Source organism: Halichoerus grypus, chromosome 1, assembly GCF_964656455.1.
Source record: "Halichoerus grypus chromosome 1, mHalGry1.hap1.1, whole genome shotgun sequence".
Classification (NCBI taxonomy): Eukaryota; Metazoa; Chordata; class Mammalia; order Carnivora; family Phocidae; genus Halichoerus; species Halichoerus grypus.
The window spans coordinates 202,260,004-202,278,471 of record NC_135712.1 but is presented as its reverse complement, the minus strand read 5'-3'; the positions used below and the strand labels follow the sequence as shown (position 1 = coordinate 202,278,471).

At 47.1% G+C, this 18,468-nt stretch overlaps 1 long non-coding RNA gene and 1 pseudogene across 3 annotated transcripts; one reads left to right on the top strand and one right to left on the bottom strand.

Moving 5' to 3' along the window:
- Nucleotides 1–1,135: 1,135 nt before the first annotated feature.
- LOC118538076 (uncharacterized) lies at nucleotides 1,136–8,511 on the bottom strand. 2 transcript variants are annotated; one of them, XR_004918444.2, is made up of 3 exons: nucleotides 7,463–8,511; nucleotides 6,979–7,133; nucleotides 1,136–1,580 (listed from the first exon to the last, which is right to left on the bottom strand). It is a non-coding gene; the product is annotated as an uncharacterized LOC118538076 (long non-coding RNA). The 2 variants fall into 2 exon arrangements; XR_004918446.2 differs by lacking the exon at nucleotides 6,979–7,133 and having other exon boundaries at nucleotides 7,463–7,903.
- On the top strand, nucleotides 7,977–18,257 carry LOC144382875 (malignant T-cell-amplified sequence 1-like; annotated as a pseudogene). The gene is made up of 2 exons (XR_013450412.1): nucleotides 7,977–8,061; nucleotides 15,585–18,257. The product of XR_013450412.1 is annotated as a malignant T-cell-amplified sequence 1-like (transcript).
- Nucleotides 18,258–18,468: the final 211 nt, after the last annotated feature.

The following is an 18,468-nucleotide window of genomic DNA, read 5'->3' as shown; positions in this document are numbered from 1 at the left end:
ACCTAAAGCCAGAGAACCTGCTTTTGGAAGCTGACCTGAACATCAAGGTTGTAGACTTTGGCTTCAGCAATGAGTTCACTGTCGGCCATAAGCTAAACACCTTCTGTGGTAGTCCCCCTTATGCCAAAAGTACAACAGCCTCGTGGTGGCCGTGTGGAGCCTGGAGCCATCCTCTATACAATGACTGTCCAGTGACCAGCAGATGCCTGCCTTTACAGGACTTCGGAGAGCTGTGGGAGTGGGTACTGAGCGGAATATACTGCACTCCCCTTTATATGTCTGTGGAGTGTGAAAACCTACTAGAGAAATTGCTGGCCCTCAATCCCAGTGAGAGAAGCGCTTTAGAGGAAACCATGAAGGACCCCTGGATGAACATGTCCATGAAGAGGAACTAAAGCCTTACATCCAGCCACCTCCTGGGCTACAAGGACCCCTGGCAGAACTGAGGTGACGTTATCCATGGGTTATGGGTGGCACCAGATCCAGGACCTGCCGATGGGCTGGAGTTATGACGACGTGATGGCCAACTACCTGATCCTAGGCTGCAAGAGCCCCAAGGCGGAGGGGTGGACCACTGCTGTGAAGCCCCTGCCTTCAGCTGATCCTACCAACAGCTGCTGTCCTTCCCCATCCTGCACACTTCAGCCTAGGGTCTCTGCCAACGCAAAGAAATGCGGTTTTGGTGAGCCCATCATTCCCACCTTTGTTGCATTCTGTAACTCAGAAAGTCGGCGGCCTGGGGAGGACTGGGAGTCAGTGGAAGGCCAGCAGCCCAGCCAAAGTGTCTGCCAGTCGCCCACCAAGCCTGGAGACAAGGACCCCCCAATCCCCAGCACAGTCCCCAACGTGGCCCTGGGGCCTCCCCTCTACCCACAGCATCTACCATTCATGTGGTAGAGCCCCACATGGAACCAGCTGCCCTCGGGGTTTATCCTACGACGGAAACTCCCTCCATCCTGGGTGGCCCGGTGATGGGACCCCAGCCTCTCCCTTTGGCAACAGCCAGGGCTGACAGGGGACTGTTGGGAGCTTCTTCAACTTCCTCCTCAGACAGATACCCGTGTTTCAGGCTGCCCAGAAAGAACTGGTGTGGCCCTTCAAACACAGTGAAGCCAGCAAAAGCTCACATGGTGGATAGCCGAGGCAGGGATAAAACCAAAGACTGCTTTTAAAGAGGGAGCAAGAAGATCCTGAGTTCCACAGAGCCCAGCGACAGGTGTGGGAGCCGAGCCAGGGCTGAGGCGACAAGCTGCGGGGACGCGAGTGGTGCAAGGAGCTTACAGCGCGTGCGCAGGGAAGCCGAGGCCTGCGTGCAGGGGAGGATAGCAGGTGCGGACTGCCGAGGCGCTCTGCATGGGATTCAGATCAAGGGAGTACCTGCACTTCCACAGCATTCAAAGGCATTGAATCCAAAATGCTGGTGAGCTTAAAGGATGGTTGGGAGCCAATGGGGAGATAAGCAGAGAGGCTGGTCCTTTGTCCCAACCTGGATGAATCTTCAGAGACTGTTGTCCTGGGGCACTTCTTCCCTCCTGCTCTTCTGTCTCTTCCTCCATGTTTGTCAGGGAGGGGAGATACTGCTGTAGAAATAAACACAATAAAGAAACATTTAACGGGGAGGCATTTAACATCCATTTTCTGAGTTGCTTTTAAAGCTGGATTGTGGGAGGTGATTATTGATTTGACTGGTTGTCATTCATGTTTGTCTTAGAGAACACAGGGTTGACACTCCCTTGAGCAGGTTTGATAGTAGTGATATTAACACCAACAAATAACAAGCCACAGACTTTCTAGACCATTTCAATTCCTTTTAGGTACAAGTGCCCATTGAACACACTAGGAAATGAATGTTGAGTGGGGTTAAGCACTTTGTACAATCACGGTGCTGGTGAGTGGCAAAGCTTGTATCAGGAGCTTGTGCTTTGAACCCCGGCTCTATGGCCTCCCGTGACTCAGGCCTGGGCCCTCCGCAGGCCTGGTTTTGACATCCTTTCAAGGTTGTTACACTGTGTCTCTGAATTAACGGATAATTCAGGAATATAAGAGATGAGACAACCAACCACTTGTGAAGTAATCTTCAGAGCTCTGGGTGAATTAACCTGTCTGCAGTTCCCTAAATCCTTCTCTGTATTAGTCCTGAGTACAAACTCTACCTCAAAAATGTTAGGAAGAAAGATGAAGCTGTCCAGAGTGCTGGAAACACTAAGGTTGTCTGGAGCCTGTTTAGCTGCAGGGAGAGTGCCTTGTAGGTCCTTTAGCACACAAGTGGGCCCCCCTGGCGTTAGAGCCTGATCCAGATCTAAACGGATCTAGGGTGGTGCCTAGCAGGGTGGCCTTCACTCTCTTCTGCCTCATGTCGATGAGCCTCATGTTTTATGAGCTAGAGAGCAAGTTTAGGGTGATGGCTTCCAGATGAACTCTTGTATATTTAAAATTCACTTACTAGACTCAAGAGCCCCTCTCCCTATCCCAATCCTTTTTATTCAGGTACGAATTAGAACTTGCCTGAGGACACCCACTCACCCCTGAACTGCTGGGTCACACCTCTGCCCAGGGGATCTGCAAGTGTGCTCTGGGCCTCTGTCCTCTCAGGCACTGGGAATAGGCATCTCATTTAGGGTGAGATTTGAGCTTTTTCCAGAGTCACACGGCTTGGTGAGGTCACTGAAAAGTTTTGGAAGGGTCCTTGATTGAAAGTTCTTTTTTGGCATGTCCTCTAGGTTGAGGTGCAACCCTTTGGCATAGGCTTTCTTGATTATCATAGTGCTTGGCACTTAACAGTTCTTCACAAATAGCGTTTTCCCTTTTTCCTGCAAGGGAGTTACAAAGAAAGAATTGCAGGGATATTTTGGAAGAGGGGGAGAGACACTAGGTACAGCTAGGGTGAGGATCAGGAATTTTTGTTTGTTTTTAAAGATTTTATTTATTTATTTGACAGAGAGAGCCAGAGAGCACAAGCGGAGGGAATAGCAGAGGGAGAGGGAGAAGCAGACTTCCCACTGAGCAGGGAGCCTGATGCAGGGCTCAATCCCACACCCCTGGGATCATGACCTGAGCCGAAGGCAGATGCTTAACCATCTGAGCCACCCAGGCACCCCAAGGATCAGGAATGTTTTGTGGATGAGGCAGATTTGAAGTTGAGGCCTGGCCAGAACTCATGGGACCCTGAGTCCTCATGCGAGGCGGGTCACATATTCTTCTGAGGGCCATCATTTCTTTTCCATGGAAGCTGCTGGTGCCAGTTTCCAGGCTGCCTGCTGTTGGAGGGCAGTTTTGAGTTTGTACACAACACAGATCCATTGGTGGTGGTTGCCTGGAGCCTTGGCTGGAAAGGATCCTGAAGTCAAGGTCTGGCTCAGCAGGAGGGAGTCCTACTTTTCAGGTACCTGTAATAGTTATAGTTCCTAGTACTGCCTTCACTGTGGCTCCCACTTGTAATGGGATGATGTTAAATGACTCCAGGGCAGAGTTAGGAGGATGAACATAACCTGGTCACTACAGGAGCTTCTGGGTCAGAGAGCTCTCTGATCGCCACTGCATATATCCAGGCATGCTATATTTGCAAGCGCGTGTATTTATAGGCACTGCAGTTATGTTTTGGATTTGCACTCTGATCCAGGCATTAACTCATTTAAAAGAATATTTTAACATTTTCAAAGAGTTGAGCATCTTTAAATTCCCTATTTCTGTTATTTCTAATTTTATTGCATTATGGCCCAGAACTGTAAGATGTTAAAATTTTTGTCCTTTTATATTTACTAAATATATCTTTTTGTTTTCAAAATATAATGAAAGGTATTTCTATTTCTTTGTAAATTGTCTTAGTTTGTTAAAAAAAAATTCACTTTGTTATTTGTTACTACATTCTTTTGGGTGGGTACGTACAGTTCAGTAATACTTTTATTGTTTTGCATATTTTTGGGTTTTTTTAATCATTTAAACCTTCATTCTCTCTTTTTTTTTTTTTTTTTTTTTTTTAAAGATTTTATTTATTTATTCATGAGAGACAGAGAGAGAGAGAGAGAGACAGAGGCAGAGGGAGAAGCAGGCTCCCCGCGGAGCAGGGAGCCCGATGCGGGACTCGATCCCAGGACCCTGGGATCACGACCTGAGCCGAAGGCAGACGCTCAACCGACTGAGCCACCCAGGCGTCCCTAAACCTTCATTCTCTCTTAAGACTTTTCCTTTTGTGCCTCCCATGCTCTAGATTCTATGATTTAATATTTCTCAGTTAAGACTGCTTTCAGCTCTGGATACCGGAAAATCTGACACACAGTAGTATGAACAAGCAAGGATAGGAGATGAGGCCAAAAAAGTAGGCAGGGGCCAGGTTATCTGGTTATCTAAGCACTTATTTTATTTTATTTTCTCCCCGCCCCTCTAAGCTTTTATTTTGTTGCAACAAGAAGCCAGTGGGAGGGTTTAACGGGGGTGGGAGGGAGTGAAGGGGGGAGTTGGGGGGGGTGTGGGGTTAATATATATCATGTCTTTCATGTTTTCTATGGAGCACCCTGGATGCTGACTGGAGAATGGACTGTAGGAGAGTAAGAGGGGAAGCAGGAAGCTGGGTTAGGAGGCAGTCTTTGCAGAAGACCAGTAAGAGAGGAGGGTGACTGAAACTGGTGTAGAAATGGAGACAGTGAGGAGTGGCTGCAATCAGGATGCACGGCAACAGGACTTGCTGGAGGACTGCATGTGGGATGAGAAGGGAAAAAGAGCCAGTGATGACTCCTGAGTGCTCCCCTCAGAAAAGAGGACCCAGGCCTGGGGGTGCTCAGCAGGTAGATGGTATTCAAAGCTGGGAGCCTCTGTAGGTTCGCTCTAAGAAGAGAGGGCCCATAGGAAGAAGAAGGGGGCTGAGGATCCCAGAGGACTTGTGGAGGAGGAGGAGCAATAAGAGGAAGACAGAGTAAGGCGGGAGTGAATCTGGAGGGAGGCAAATCCAGAGAAAAGTGTTTTAAGATGGAAGAAGTGCTCAATCGTGTTTCAGCTAAAAGGCTGAGAAAACAAAAACTTAATCCTGAATTCAGTAAAATGGCAATCATTGGTGACCCCTGTGAAAGCCACTTCGGTGAAGTGGTGAGGAGGGAAGCTGGACCAGAATGGGTTTAGGAGAGAAGATGAGGAGAGGTAGCTTGAATGGAGCAGAGAAGAATGGGAAATGGAGAGGACCCGGGGGTCAAAGGAGGTCTGTGTTTAATATACATTAGGGTACATTTGTGTTCCGAGGTTGGCAAGGGATCACTACTGACACAGGACTGCAGAACTCTGGGGTCAGAATCTGAAAGGCCTTCTCAGCCCCCACTTTACTAAATTATAACTTCAATCTTTAAAATCAATGGGATTTTGGGCGCCTGGGTGGCTCAGTCGGTTAAGCGACTGCCTTCGGCTCAGGTCATGATCCTGGGGTCCCGGGATCGAGTCCCGCATCGGGCTCCCCGCTCGGCCGGGAGTCTACTTCTCCCTCTGACCCTCCCCCCGCCCATGCTCTCTCTGTCTCATTCTTTCTCTCTCAAATAAAGAAATAAAATTTTTATAAAAAAATCAGTGGGATTTTTGCCATCTATTTCATGATACAGGCATACCCACAGAATATATCCCCAATTAATGTTTTCCTGGAAGAAGATTTTAATTTTTAATACCCAAAGTGCATAGCAGTCATTTGTCTCTCTAGTTTAAATTGAGTCTTCAAAAAATATACTTTGAACAAGGAAAAGTTTCATGTTGCTTTCAAATACAATCAGCAGACCATCAATCACACTAGTCACTCTGCAAATCTTTGGAGTGTCGTCAAGATGTACAGTATCTGATGCTGCTGGTCTACCAACACAGCACTGCTACTGCACAAAAAGCAACCGTATGCTAACAGCTGTATTATTTTTTTGATTTAATTTTTTACGTATGATGTGGAGAACAAAGGCAAAAGAAATAAGGAAAAAAAAATAAATTTCCTTACAACTTACAGCCCATTGACAAGTCCCTGAGACAGGCAGAGTGACCTTCTTCTAAGAACTCAACTCAATACTTGCTAGAAGCAAAAGGCAATCTTAGCTTAACATTAGCCCGACATCCAGGATCTTGTAAGTCTTCTTTAACATATAAAAATTCCTCTGGAAACTTCCTGTATCTCTACTGCCACCTCCCTCCACCTCGCCAAGATATGTTAGCAATCATCCTCCAAGCATACGGCCCACTGATAAACATCTGATGGGTCTCACGACTAAGGTTTTCCTAGACAGTAGTAAATGCCCTTTTCCTAACGACAGCTAACCCCTCAAGGTCCTGAAAACCTGGCTTCCAAATTCCTTAGAGACTTACACTATCCCTAACTCCCTTCCAACTTGAAAGTCTATAACCAGCCACTCCTCACGACCCCAGTGCAGATCTGCCCTAGGGTCCTATCCCCTGTGCTTTAATAAAACCACCCTTTTTGCACCGAAGATGCCTCAAGAATTCTGACTGTTCAGTCCGAACCCCAACATTTTCACAGCAAGTAAACTCTCACCCCAACATGGGGCTCGAACTCACGACCCAGAAATCAAGAATTGCAAGCTCTTGTGACTGAGCCAAGCCAGACACCGAAAAATTGGTAGGGTTTTTTTTTTTTTAAGATTTTATTTATTTGACAGAGAGAGTCACAGCGAGAGAGGGAACACAAGCAGGGGGAGTGGCAGAGGGAGAAGCAGGCTTCCCGCTGAGCGGGGAGCCTGATGCGGGGCTTGATCCCAGGACCCTGAGATCATGACCTGAGCCGAAGGCAGACGCTTAACGACTGAGCCACCCAGGCGCCCCATTGGTAGGGTTTTTTGATGGACTTGCTATGCCTTATAATTTTTTGTTTAAAATAATGGGAAATAAGGTCTCCTTAGAATTTGTTCTCAGAGAAAGTCCTGACATTTCAGGCATAGACTATTAACAATCACTTAATGGCATATGACTTTCCAGCTTCGTCTTAGTTTCAAGTTTTTAATTACTTACCTTGGAAATTACTTAACTTCATTTCTTCCAAATCTGGCAGTAGGACTGATGCTCTAGAAAGTTATACCATGGATATTTTGCTTTTTTTGCATCCTTCCTGCACAGAATTGGAGCTTTGCCGAAGTGAGTTTGAGACGTGTGTAGTGATGGAGTAACTGGAGTTAATCAGAAAAACTAAATGGAAAAACGACTTAAAAAAAATTATCACTATAACCCCCAACAGCAACAAATTGTTGAATTACTTTGTGGTTCTGAAGGGATATTTAAAAAGTTATATTTAAAGGGGTTCCAAAGGAGCCGGGCAGTAGGGCAGAAACTGTCGTACCACCTTCCTCCACAAACTTCCCTGATCTCTTGGGAAGGACCAACGGGAGCTTGTGGTCCTGCTGGCGGTGTGAATGAGGCCAAGGGGGCCAGGATAGGTCAGGGGAGTCAGAGAAGTGGCTTGGGCGCGGTCCCCCAAGGGGATTAGGAGCTTACTGACCTGCCCGCCTGACTTTCCCATCTGTACCACGCAGAATTGGGCCTGTCCACTGTCATGTTTCTCCTTTTCAAAACACCGCACTGGGCAGTCAGTCCCTCTAAGAAGCTGTTCAGCCAGCCCAGGGGTCCAAGGGGCACTCTGCGGGGAGCCACACCACCGAGGGTCCATGGGGACGATTATGGCAGCCCCGAGGGACAGAGGTGACGGCGAGAAAGGTGGATTTGAAAAGGCAAGTTCCAGGTTTCCAGGTACCGGTATTTCCATCGTAGCCGGTGAGTTTACGTTTCAAATACCGGCTTAAGAGCTTCCGCACGGGTTCCAAGAAGTGTCACCAACCGCCAAGTCCGCGCGAGTCCCTAAGCCCCAACCCCACCGAGGGCCGCCTCAACGTGCGCGGCCCGGCGGCACCGCGCATGTCCGAGGGGGCGTGGCTCGGAGGGCGAGGCGAGTAGAGGCGGGAGTGAGGCGGTGGGAAGGGCGGGGCGTGCTGAGTCGTGGAGGCTGGGCTGTACCCATGGCCAACTCTCCTCAGGCTGTCAGATGGGCCGGCATGCGAGAAATCCGGCTTCGGCCACAACAACTGGCGCCATCGGCAATTCGTAAGGATGCTCTATCACGATTACAGCGCGAGTCAGGCTGTCCGGGGCCCGCTGGGCCGCGCTGTGTCCCTGGCGGCGGGGCTTGGGGGAGATCCGCGCTCCTCCGGGCTTGGCGGGACCGCCCCTGGGACGCGGAGGGGCGGGGCGGGAGGAGAGGCCTCTCCCTGGGCATGCTGGGAGCTGTAGTCTCTCAGTCGCTCCCAGCCGGCTGCTTTCAGGGCTGCAGGACTACAACTCCCAGAATGTGCTAGGCGCTGGGTGTTCATTGTGGTTTAGGTTTTGCTTAGATTTTGTGGGTCTGACACTTTACTTACCCCATTCCCATTCCTATTTGCTGCACTGATTGCTTTGTTGTTATTTCCTAGGAGCCATTTGGTTGTTTCTGTATCCTGCAGTGTTTTTAGGGAGTTCACCCTCACTACATAAAGTCACTGCGCAGTAAATACAATAGCTACCTACTTGTAGTTCTCATGTTTGTCCTCTCCAATGAAGCTGTGAAGAATCTTAGTTACTTGTAGCTCCTCTCATTCTCATGCGAATGGGGCCACTTACCAAGCTGGGCACCTCCTCTTTGGTCTCATTGATATTATCTTTTTCATCTATTTTGAAATATACTCTGCTAGTAACATGGACACTGACAGACATTTTTACATATCTAACATCTCAATGAAGAAGGCCTATGATCCCCATTTTACAGGTGTGGAAACTGAGGCTCAGAAGGGTTGAGTAGCTTCCTAAACCTCATACAATTTCTCTGCACCTTTTGAGTCTTAACCTGGAACTCTGCCTCCCAGGTATATACACTTTGTGTGAAAGAAGATAAGTGTTTACAGAATTTTGGCACAAGGAGCTGAAAGCAACTTAAATGATTTTAATTTGAATACAGCTTTGCACAACTTCTTTCTTTCTTACTTCAACCTCCCAGATTCCTGTAACTCTCAAATATGCATTGGGTAGTTTCAGAAAGGTAGATTCACAAAGCTTCTTTTCTTTTTCCCAATATTCAAGTGGCCTTACTTGGTGTGTTTTAAGATGCAGGAGAGTCAACGGTGATGTTACACTTTTCAGATGATCAAATTCAGGAACATCAGCCAACTTAGCACTGAGCAGCTGGACAGATCTGCAGTGCCTGGTGCTGCTGAGCAGTGAGCTCTGGGAAAGCGAGCTCTGGCAGATCCTACTCTGGCTGGGCGCTGTCTTCAGTAACACTGGCCTGTGGGGATGTGAGCTCCTGGATCTTGTATGGCTCTGGCTGGCTTCTTGATTTTTTGTTTTTGTTTTTGTTTTTTATAAGGGAAGTGAAGTTTAGAGATTTATTTATTTATTTATTTATTTATTTATTTATTTATTTGAGAGAAAAAACACAGAGGGAGAGGTAGAAGCAGACTCCCTTGCTGAGCAGGGAGCCCAACGTGGGACTCAATCCCAGGACCCTGAGGACCATGATCTGAGCCGAAGGCAGATGCTTAACTGACTGAGCCACTCAGGCACCTCGGCTTCTTGTTTTTAATAACAGTTTAATGGTTTGGGGTGCCTGGGTGGCTCAGTCATTGAGCGTCTGCCTTCGGCTCAGGTCATGATCCCAGGGTCCTGGGATCGAGTCCCACATCGGGCTCCCTGCTCAGCGGGAAGCCTGCCTCTCCCTCTCCCACTCCCCCTGCTTGTGTTCCCTCTCTCGCTGTGTCTCTTTCTGTCAAATAAATAAAATCTTTTTTTAAAAAATAAAAATAACAGTTTAATAGTTTGAAAGTGATCATGTGGTGGATATGTGTTTTCTTTCGTGTGTGTGTGTGTGTGTGTGAGACAAATAATGAGCCTAATAATTTCATATGAACCCATGGCTGTTCTCAACCACGGACAGTGGTGGAAAAGCTGATTTGTGTATAATCACTGCCTTCATACTTCATACAGAGAAGACATGTCTCCATGTCTTTGCCTTTTATATCTTGCTCGTCTGTGCCAATGTGCTATTTTAGGGGCAGTGCTAATGGTTCAGATTGCAGGGTTCCCTCACATACATTTCCAATTTTTTCCTTGTTTGGGCTTAAAATGTAGTAACATTATTATCTTAAATGGCATAAGTATCTTTGTTGATGAAAAAATTCTATTGCCAAATACTTCTCCTTTTTAAAAAAGATCTTATTTATTTGAGAGAGAGAGAACGAGCAGGGGGGAGGAGTAGAGAGAGAGGGAGAAGCAGGCTCCCCGCTGAGCAGGGAGCCCAATGCGGGGCTCTATCCCGGGACCCTGAGATCATGACCTGACCCGAAGGCAGACGCTTAACCGATTGAGCCACCCACGTGCCCTCAAACCCCTGTCCTTATGAAAAGAAAAAGCAGGGTCAGAGAATCTTGATGCAGTGTCCAGCATTCTGCATGACCAAACAGGCTTTATGTGGAACTTGGGGTCAGTAGGTGTGGCCTGTATCCTCTCAACACAAATCAGGCATACATGACCAGATATGAGGACAGACAGGTTTAACTTCCCAAGCCAGAGGCTCCCGGGACCACTGTATTGAAGGACGGTCCTAGCCTGGCCCTTCCTGTAAGATGAGGTGTCTCCCTCCTATTTTCTCTGAGACCTTACAGCTTCCACTGTCATTGTTTCTCCTATAACTTCATCCTCTCTGCTCACAGAGTAACAGAAACCTTTTTCAATGAATTCAGGTCTCTCCATTCCTTCAAAACTGGTCAAAAAATTTTTTTGTGGGCTGGGAGGGGCAGAGGGGGAGAGAGAATCCTAAGGAGGCTCCACACCCAGCTCAGAGCCTGATGTGGGGCTCGATCTCACAACCCTGAGATCATGACCTGAGTGAGCTGAAACCCAAGAGTCGGATGCTTAACTCACTGAGCCACCCAGGTGCCCCTGACCACATTTTCTAAATTTTACTCTACCTATTATATTCCTCCTCAGTGCACTTCCGAAATTAAGAGAACAGGGGCGCCTGGGTGGCTCAGCCGTTAAGCGTCTGCCTTCGGCTCAGGTCATGATCCCAGGGTCCTGGGATTAAGCCCCCAGCAGGCTCCCTGCTCCACGGGAAGCCTGCTTCTCCCTCTCCCACTCCCTCTGCTTGTGTTCCCTCTCTCGCTGTGTCTCTCTCTGTCAAATAAATAAATAAAATCTTTAAAAAAAAAAAAAAAACAAAATTAAGAGAACAAAACTTTCTATAGATTACTGCCAGTTTCAGAACAAAGATTACTTAGAAAGGGGCAAAAATGGGTGGTTTGGAACAAGGATGAAGAGAAGTATTTTCTTTATATTTTTTAGTTTTACAAAATATTCAACTGTATTCTAAGAAAACAAAATTAAAATAGGAAAAAAAATAAAAGCAAAACTGACTCTTTACTGTCCCTTCAGGCCCAGTCCTGTAGATGTGTGTCTCTTTCTCCTGTTCCCTCAATCCTGCACAGACTTCACGCCAGCACGCGGAACCCTGGACTGACTGAACTCACCTGCCGACACACCTGCCTCCCCAACTAGACCTTGAGTATCTGCTCTGACTCATCCTTCCCACCTGTGTCTAAAACATGGCCTAGCTCACTGCAGTCACATATGTGGTTAAGGAGTCCATCACTTCTATATCAAGGCCATGGTCTTGTTAGAGAAATATAATCTCTCATATTCCCTCTTTGCAAGCATAGCCTTCATGGAGACTGGGACATATTAGTACAATTGTTGGAAAGGAACTGATTTTCCCATCAGTCCCTGACCCAGTGCAATCATCACAGAGACATGGGATGATGACTGTAGCTCAGAGTCTTGGACACCTTCCAGATGCACTTAGAAGATGCACTCGATCCAAGTGGAGACACCTTCCTATTTACTGGAAACAAGCTTTCAATTCAGGAGAGAGAGAAAGTCCCTACTGACCTGTACGTCACAAGATATTTCATGGATAGAAGTAGAACTACAGATGAGTTGACGAGAGAGACATCCCGGGACAAGGGCTCTATCAACTTGGTCTGTCACTGCCCTCAGGAAGCTCAGTCTCATCTTTTCTCTCGCTCATTGAGTCCATCTAGTGACATCTCTGTTACTGACCTCTCTTCCCATACACAACTTTTCCCAGTCCAAGCCCTTCTTGTCCTAAAGGCCACTTGGGCTTCTGAGACTCTTCTGCCTTATTAACCCCAGGTTTGTGCCCCAGAAAAGGTGCGTGGGAAAGTATTTTTGAGCAGAGATTTTTCAAATGGCCTCCAGGACAAGCCAGGTTAACCCTGCTTCAGAGGGAGAGCCTTGGAGCAGGTGACAGCAATCCTTTGAGGGCTTTAGGCCTCAGGATAAAGCCCAGAACTTGACAGTGGAGCAGATCTCTGACATTGAATGCGCCCATTTAACTTTATGTATGCGGAAACTGAGCCCAGAGAGGTCAGATGACTTGCCTATCAACACACAGCCTATACATGACCTTGCACCCAGGAGTGAAGTGCCCTTCACACTCCATTGGCCTGTCTTCTTCCACACCTTTACCTGCTAAAATCAGATTGAGATGAAAACTGGCAAAGCTCTGCCGTACAGCAGTGGTTCTTAAACTTTGTTGCATATTAGAATCACTTGGAGAGCTTAAAATAATACTGATGTTTGGCTGCATACAAGATCAACGAAATCACAATTTCTGGGCTGAGTTCCAGGTGACTGGGGTACTGGAATCAATGCAAACAGCTTGACTTGTCTGTGCCTGGGAATGGGGAAGGGTGGGAGGGGACAAGTGGCCTGGAGGGTCCAGTCCCCTTCTGGCATCCTGTGGGCCTATGATTCTGGTAGGGGGAAGCTGTGGGGCAGGGGGATTGCTTGGGTCTACTGGGATTTAGGTCTGCTTTCAAGTGGGGCCTGCACCTACCAGAGAATTTTGATGGTCTACAAATTATTTCTGCATCCAGAGGAGCTGGACCAGTCCACCAAGCTCTCTCAATGCTGCCATTCAGAAATAAACTCAGTGCTTGGGAACAGGGGAAGGGCTGACTGTGTTCCAGGAAATTTCTCCCTGGCCTCTGGGGAATATTCTGACAGTGTCTCTGAAGATGGAGACAAATGTCTTCTTTGGTTAAGAAGTCTTTGGGTGATTTGAACATAGGTTTACAAGTTACTGTTTTGGTAAGGTAGAAAACTGTAGTATTTAAAAATTAAGAGCCAATTTTACGATTTTAGAGCCAAATATACTTAGATTGACTGATAAATTGTTTAATGAAGACACTGGTAAGAATAAAAGCTAAGGGATAAGGAGCTTTAACATTAATTTCTATTTTCATAAATTTTATATTCATTGTAGTCTAAAACTGGGGTCTATCTATGTCTATATATTTCTGTGTTATCTCTGTATCTCTATATAGCTTTGAGATGTGTGCAACTATTTGGTAGGTGCCAATTCTCCTGCAGCACCCATACTTTCTTCCCTTTGGAGAAGTTGTAACACTTGTTCATACTAGTGTAAGTAAAGAAAAAATGTTTGGGTGGGCTAGGGCCTCTGTAATGTGGTCGAAGAAGAGAGGAAGTTGGCTAAGAAGGCTGGTCCCTGGGGCGCCTGGGTGGCTCAGTTGGTTGGGTGACTGCCTTCGGCTCAGGTCATGATCCTGGAGTCCCGGGATCGGGTCCCGCGTCGGGCTCCCTGCTCGGTGGGGAGTCTGCTTCTCCCTCTGACCCTCCTCCCTTTCATGCTCTCTCTCTATCATTCTCTCTCTCTCTCAATAAATAAATAAAAATCTTAAAAAAAAAAAAAAAGAAGGCTGGTCCCTGGCTCTCTGGGCTTCTGCTTGGACACCTGGGAAACCCTCATTCATTCTTGACCAAGTAACAGGGGACCTAGAGGAGTGGGGTGAGCAGCCCTAGCCAGATGCCCTCCATGCAATTCTCTCAGCTTACATCGTAAGTATGGATTACCCTCAAAGATCTTCAAAGTTCTGGGTTCTTCTGATTTCTTTAGTTTTCCTACGAGTCTTGCCAGGGATGTCAAAAACTAAATCAGTTTCACCAAAAGATTTTGTGGAGTGATTATCTATTTCTTTTTTTTTTTATTATGTTATGTTAATCACCATACATTACATCATTAGTTTTTGATGTAGTGTTCCATGATTCAGAGTGATTATATACTTCTATGTCTGCCATGATCTTCCATCTTCTCAGTCCCTGAGTTAGCTGTTTTTGGTGAGAAAATATTTTAAAGAATGGTTATATATTATTTTACAATATACAATTTTATGTAGTGATTATTTTATAGTTATGTTATTAATCTCATTTTATAGAGCAGTTATGTACATATATATTTTTGGTAGAGTGCGAGCACATGAGTGTGCTTGCTGGGGGCGGGGGAGAAGGGGCAGAGGCAGAGGGAGAGAGAGAGAGACAATGGGGGTGGGCCTCAATCCCATGACCCTGGGATCATGATCTGAGTCAAAATCAAGAGTGGGACGCTTAAACTGACTGAGCCACCCAGGCACCCCAATTGTATATTTTAATATTACAGACTTTGCTATAGGCCTCCTGTGAGGTCAGCTTCCACCCACAGGGCAGCTTCACCCATGGATGGGCCTTCCCTGGGGCTGCTGAATCCAATGGCCCAGTGCGGTGCAACAATGGACCAGTTGCAACAACTGTCAACTGTGATGGCCACATAGGACTCAGACAGAGCCTTCCATAGGCTGCACCACAGTTCAGCTTCAACCTCTGATCAATCCTGCTTCCTCCCTATCCTGCCACAGAGGTTGACAGCTAATCTATATCCTGCTTGCCAAAATCAATCTCAACATCTGCTCCCAGAGAAACTAACTCAAGACAGATGGGAGTGGGAAGGAAGGCACTTTGGAAAGGGATTTTGGAACTAGATTGCTCCCTGGCTGGCTGGCAATGAGAACCCCCTCACGGACTAGATGGAACACCCATGCACCTATACACCCATGCCAGATACAGCTGGCAGTCTAAGCATTAACACTCTCACAGGTCATGGGATAGTAAGTGCTGGTTGCCACTGAAGCAAACAGAGATGCTTTGTGTAGCAAGAAAGCTGAGACCCAGACCCAGGACTAATTAGAGTGGCCAAGCTCTTGGTAAGGTTAGTCAGCTACCCACCGTAGATCTGTTAGGCTGTGTGGTGTGTGTGTGTTTGTGTGTGTGTGAGAGAGAGAGAGAGAGAGAGACCCTAAAACTTGGTTTTGGGGGCTTTGGGTGGATGCCCCCAACTTTCAACCAGACTCCTTGGAGCCTGCAGAAATGGCCCACCCCGTCCGTCCCTATTAAGAACAAGTGCTGTCTCTCCATTCTCTTCCTACAACTAGAATGATTGTTCTAGCTCTTTCTTCCCAACTCCCGCCTTTTCAGCTGCTGGTGGGAGGGAAATTGGTAGCCCCAAATAAGCAGGCAAAATGGGCGCTAGATTCAGAGGAGTGAAGTAGTCCGTTTTCGTTAGAGCCCTAAAGTGCGGCTGGCTGTCTCCTTTTCCAGATGACGACAACAGTTCCGACTGTCACTGAGGACTTTCCGGGGTCAGGGGAGCTGCTGGACTCTTGCTAATTCAATTTTTTCCATTCCAGTCTCTTCCCTATCATCTCCCCCTTCACCCTGGAACGTGTTCAAGAAATTTGATGAAAAAGAAAATGTGTCTAACTGCATCCATTTGAAAACCTCAATTATTAAGGATATTAAGAACCAAGTGATAGAGTAATTTCCAGGTGTGGAACCATGGCTTAATCATATAATGCCTAAGAAAGAGTCTGTCAAAATATGGTGCCATGAACATATAGAAATCCTTACAGTGAATGGAGAGTTACTATTTTTTAGACAAAGAGAAGGGCCTTTTTATCCAACCTTAAGTTTACTTCACAAATATCCTTTTATTCTGCTGCACCAGCAGGTTGATAAAGGAGCCATCAAATTTGTACTCAGTGGAGTAAATATCATGTGTCCAGGCTTAACTCTTCTCCTGGAGCAGTAGATAGGATTGTTGCAATCATGGCAGAAGGAAAACAGCATACTCTGTGTGTTAGAGTCATGAAGATGTCTGCAGAAGATATTGAGAAAGTCAACAAAGGAGTTGACATTGAAAATGTCCATTATTTAAATGATGGTCTGTGCCATATGAAAAATATATAAATGAGCCTCAAAACAAATACACTTGGGCAAAATATGGATATAGTGCTTTATCTGTGTTTTTGTCTGTGTGTGACAGCATGAAGACAATACTTCTGTGGCTATGCTGAATAAATTCAATGGATGCTAAAAAAGAAAAAAAAAAAAAGCACTTGTTATCACCTTGCTTGGAGACAATGCAGACATCTCTCTCTGCAAGACAGCATCACGTCCCATAAGACTTGTACCTGTCTTCTCTCCTACCATCAGGCTATAACTCCCCCAGAAGAGCTGCATGACCGAGCTGGGAGAAGACATGTGGGGCTGAATTCTCAGGGTGTTTGACCCATGGCCAGACCACAAAGATGGGGAGCTCTCCTGAAATACAAGATTTAACACCCTGGCAAATGCCCCAGGAGATAGTGTGACCCCAGTACTGGGACGGCTCCTAGAAGCATGGAGAAAGTTATGGCCTGGGCTAAGTGAAGTTGAAATGCCAGAATGGCTGACAGTGGAGGGGGTGGGACAAGATGCCATATGGAGCTGTGGCCCTTGCCAGAGCAAGGATCATAATGCATGCCCCTGGGGCTCTGGATTGAGGCTGTGCTGTCCACAGTGGAGGGGTATGTACCTTTATAAAGCTCCTGGAATTCTTCCTGGGCCCTTGTAGAGACAGAATACTGGTCCATGGGAAACCAAATGGCCACACGCTGAAATGTTTGTCATGAGCTGAGTTTCATGAGACGCACCAAGGCTTAAGGGCAGGCAGGGCCAGTGCCATGTTTACTGCTGGGATCAGGCACAAATGTGAGAGGGCACAGGTGAGCTGCATGAGAAAGGGGCCCAGAACCCCGTGTCACCCGCCACTGCTGCACCAACACTCTACTTCAGCTCGCACCTATGGCTATACGGTGGATTCCCTATGTCCAAGCTTGGTTGCGTGTGGGTGTATACACTGAAATGCAGACAGCAACTTCACTGGAACCTCACCTAGCAATGGCTCAAAAAGACAGTGGTGAAGGAAAACACCCCTAAATGGGGAATATGCCTGGTCATCCACCTGGGGTAGGAGAAGTGGATCAAGGTTAGAATTCATACTGACGTATGGCAGTAAGGAATGACCTGGCTGGCTGGTGAGGGGCCTGGAAGATTGGGGATGAGGAGGTGTAAGGTGGAGGCATGTGGATGGATGACTGGGAAGTTGTGCACATTGTTGTGTCATGTTAATGCCCATCGGAGAGCATCCAGCACGGAAGAACTGAACAACTAAGACAGCTGATGTTGGCCGGTCTTGGTCATTGGCCACTCCAGTGCTGGCACAACTGACACATGAATTAGAGTGGCCACGGTATGAGAGATGTAGCTTATTAGCATGGAATGCAACTTGTTGAGGCTGATTTAGCTGTTGTCATCACTGAATGCCCAGCTTGCCTGCAAGACACCAGCACTGAGCCACCTGCAAGGCATCATTCCCAAGGACACCAGCCAGTTAGCCACTTAGCAGCAAGTTGATGGTTTTCATAGGAATGGACATTCTTGGTCTGAGCTTGCTTTCCTGCTTGCAGGTCCTCAGGCAGCATCACTCTCTGAGGCTCATGGAGCATCTGGCCTATTGGTATGGGTGCCTCAGAGCACAGCACCAGACCAGAAGACACTCCCCCTCCCCCTCCCGACACACTGAAGGAAGTGCAGGAATGGGCCATGACTGTGGGGTCCTCTGGCTGAGTCAAACATGGTACCTCCAGAGGCTGCCTGCTTGATGGACTGTTGGGGCGGTCTGTGGTGTGGGTGAAGTGCCAGTTTGGAGGTGTGCTCCATGAAGATGGGCACTGTCTTCTGATTCTGTAGTGAATCAGTACTGAAGATAGCAATCTGGATGCTCTCTACAATTCAGCAATTTAATAGAGCAATCTGGTCAGTTTTCTCTGAAAATCATAGCAGCATTTAAAGGGTCTCCCTCGGGTGCCTGGGTGGCTCAGTCAGTTGGGCGTCTGCCTTCAGCTCAGGTCATGATCCTGGAGTCCTGGGATTGAGTCTCACGTCGGGCTCCCTGCTCGGTGGGGAGTCTGCTTCTCCCTCTGGCCCTCCCCCATCTCATGCTCTTCTCTCTCAAATAAATGAATAAAATCTTAAAAAAATAAAAATAAAGGGTCTCCTTCATCCCAGATACTGATGCAATGGGTCATGTATTGTTTTGGAGGGATGCCTGCTGGGCAGGCATGGAGGTGTGTGTATGTGCAAAAAGCAAGGAAGAGGAGGGGTTGTAGGTTTCAGAATTTAGCAGCTAGAAAGTCTAGTTCCAGCTACTGTTCTGAAAGATTGCACAGTTGGTGCTGCTGACCTCAGCAC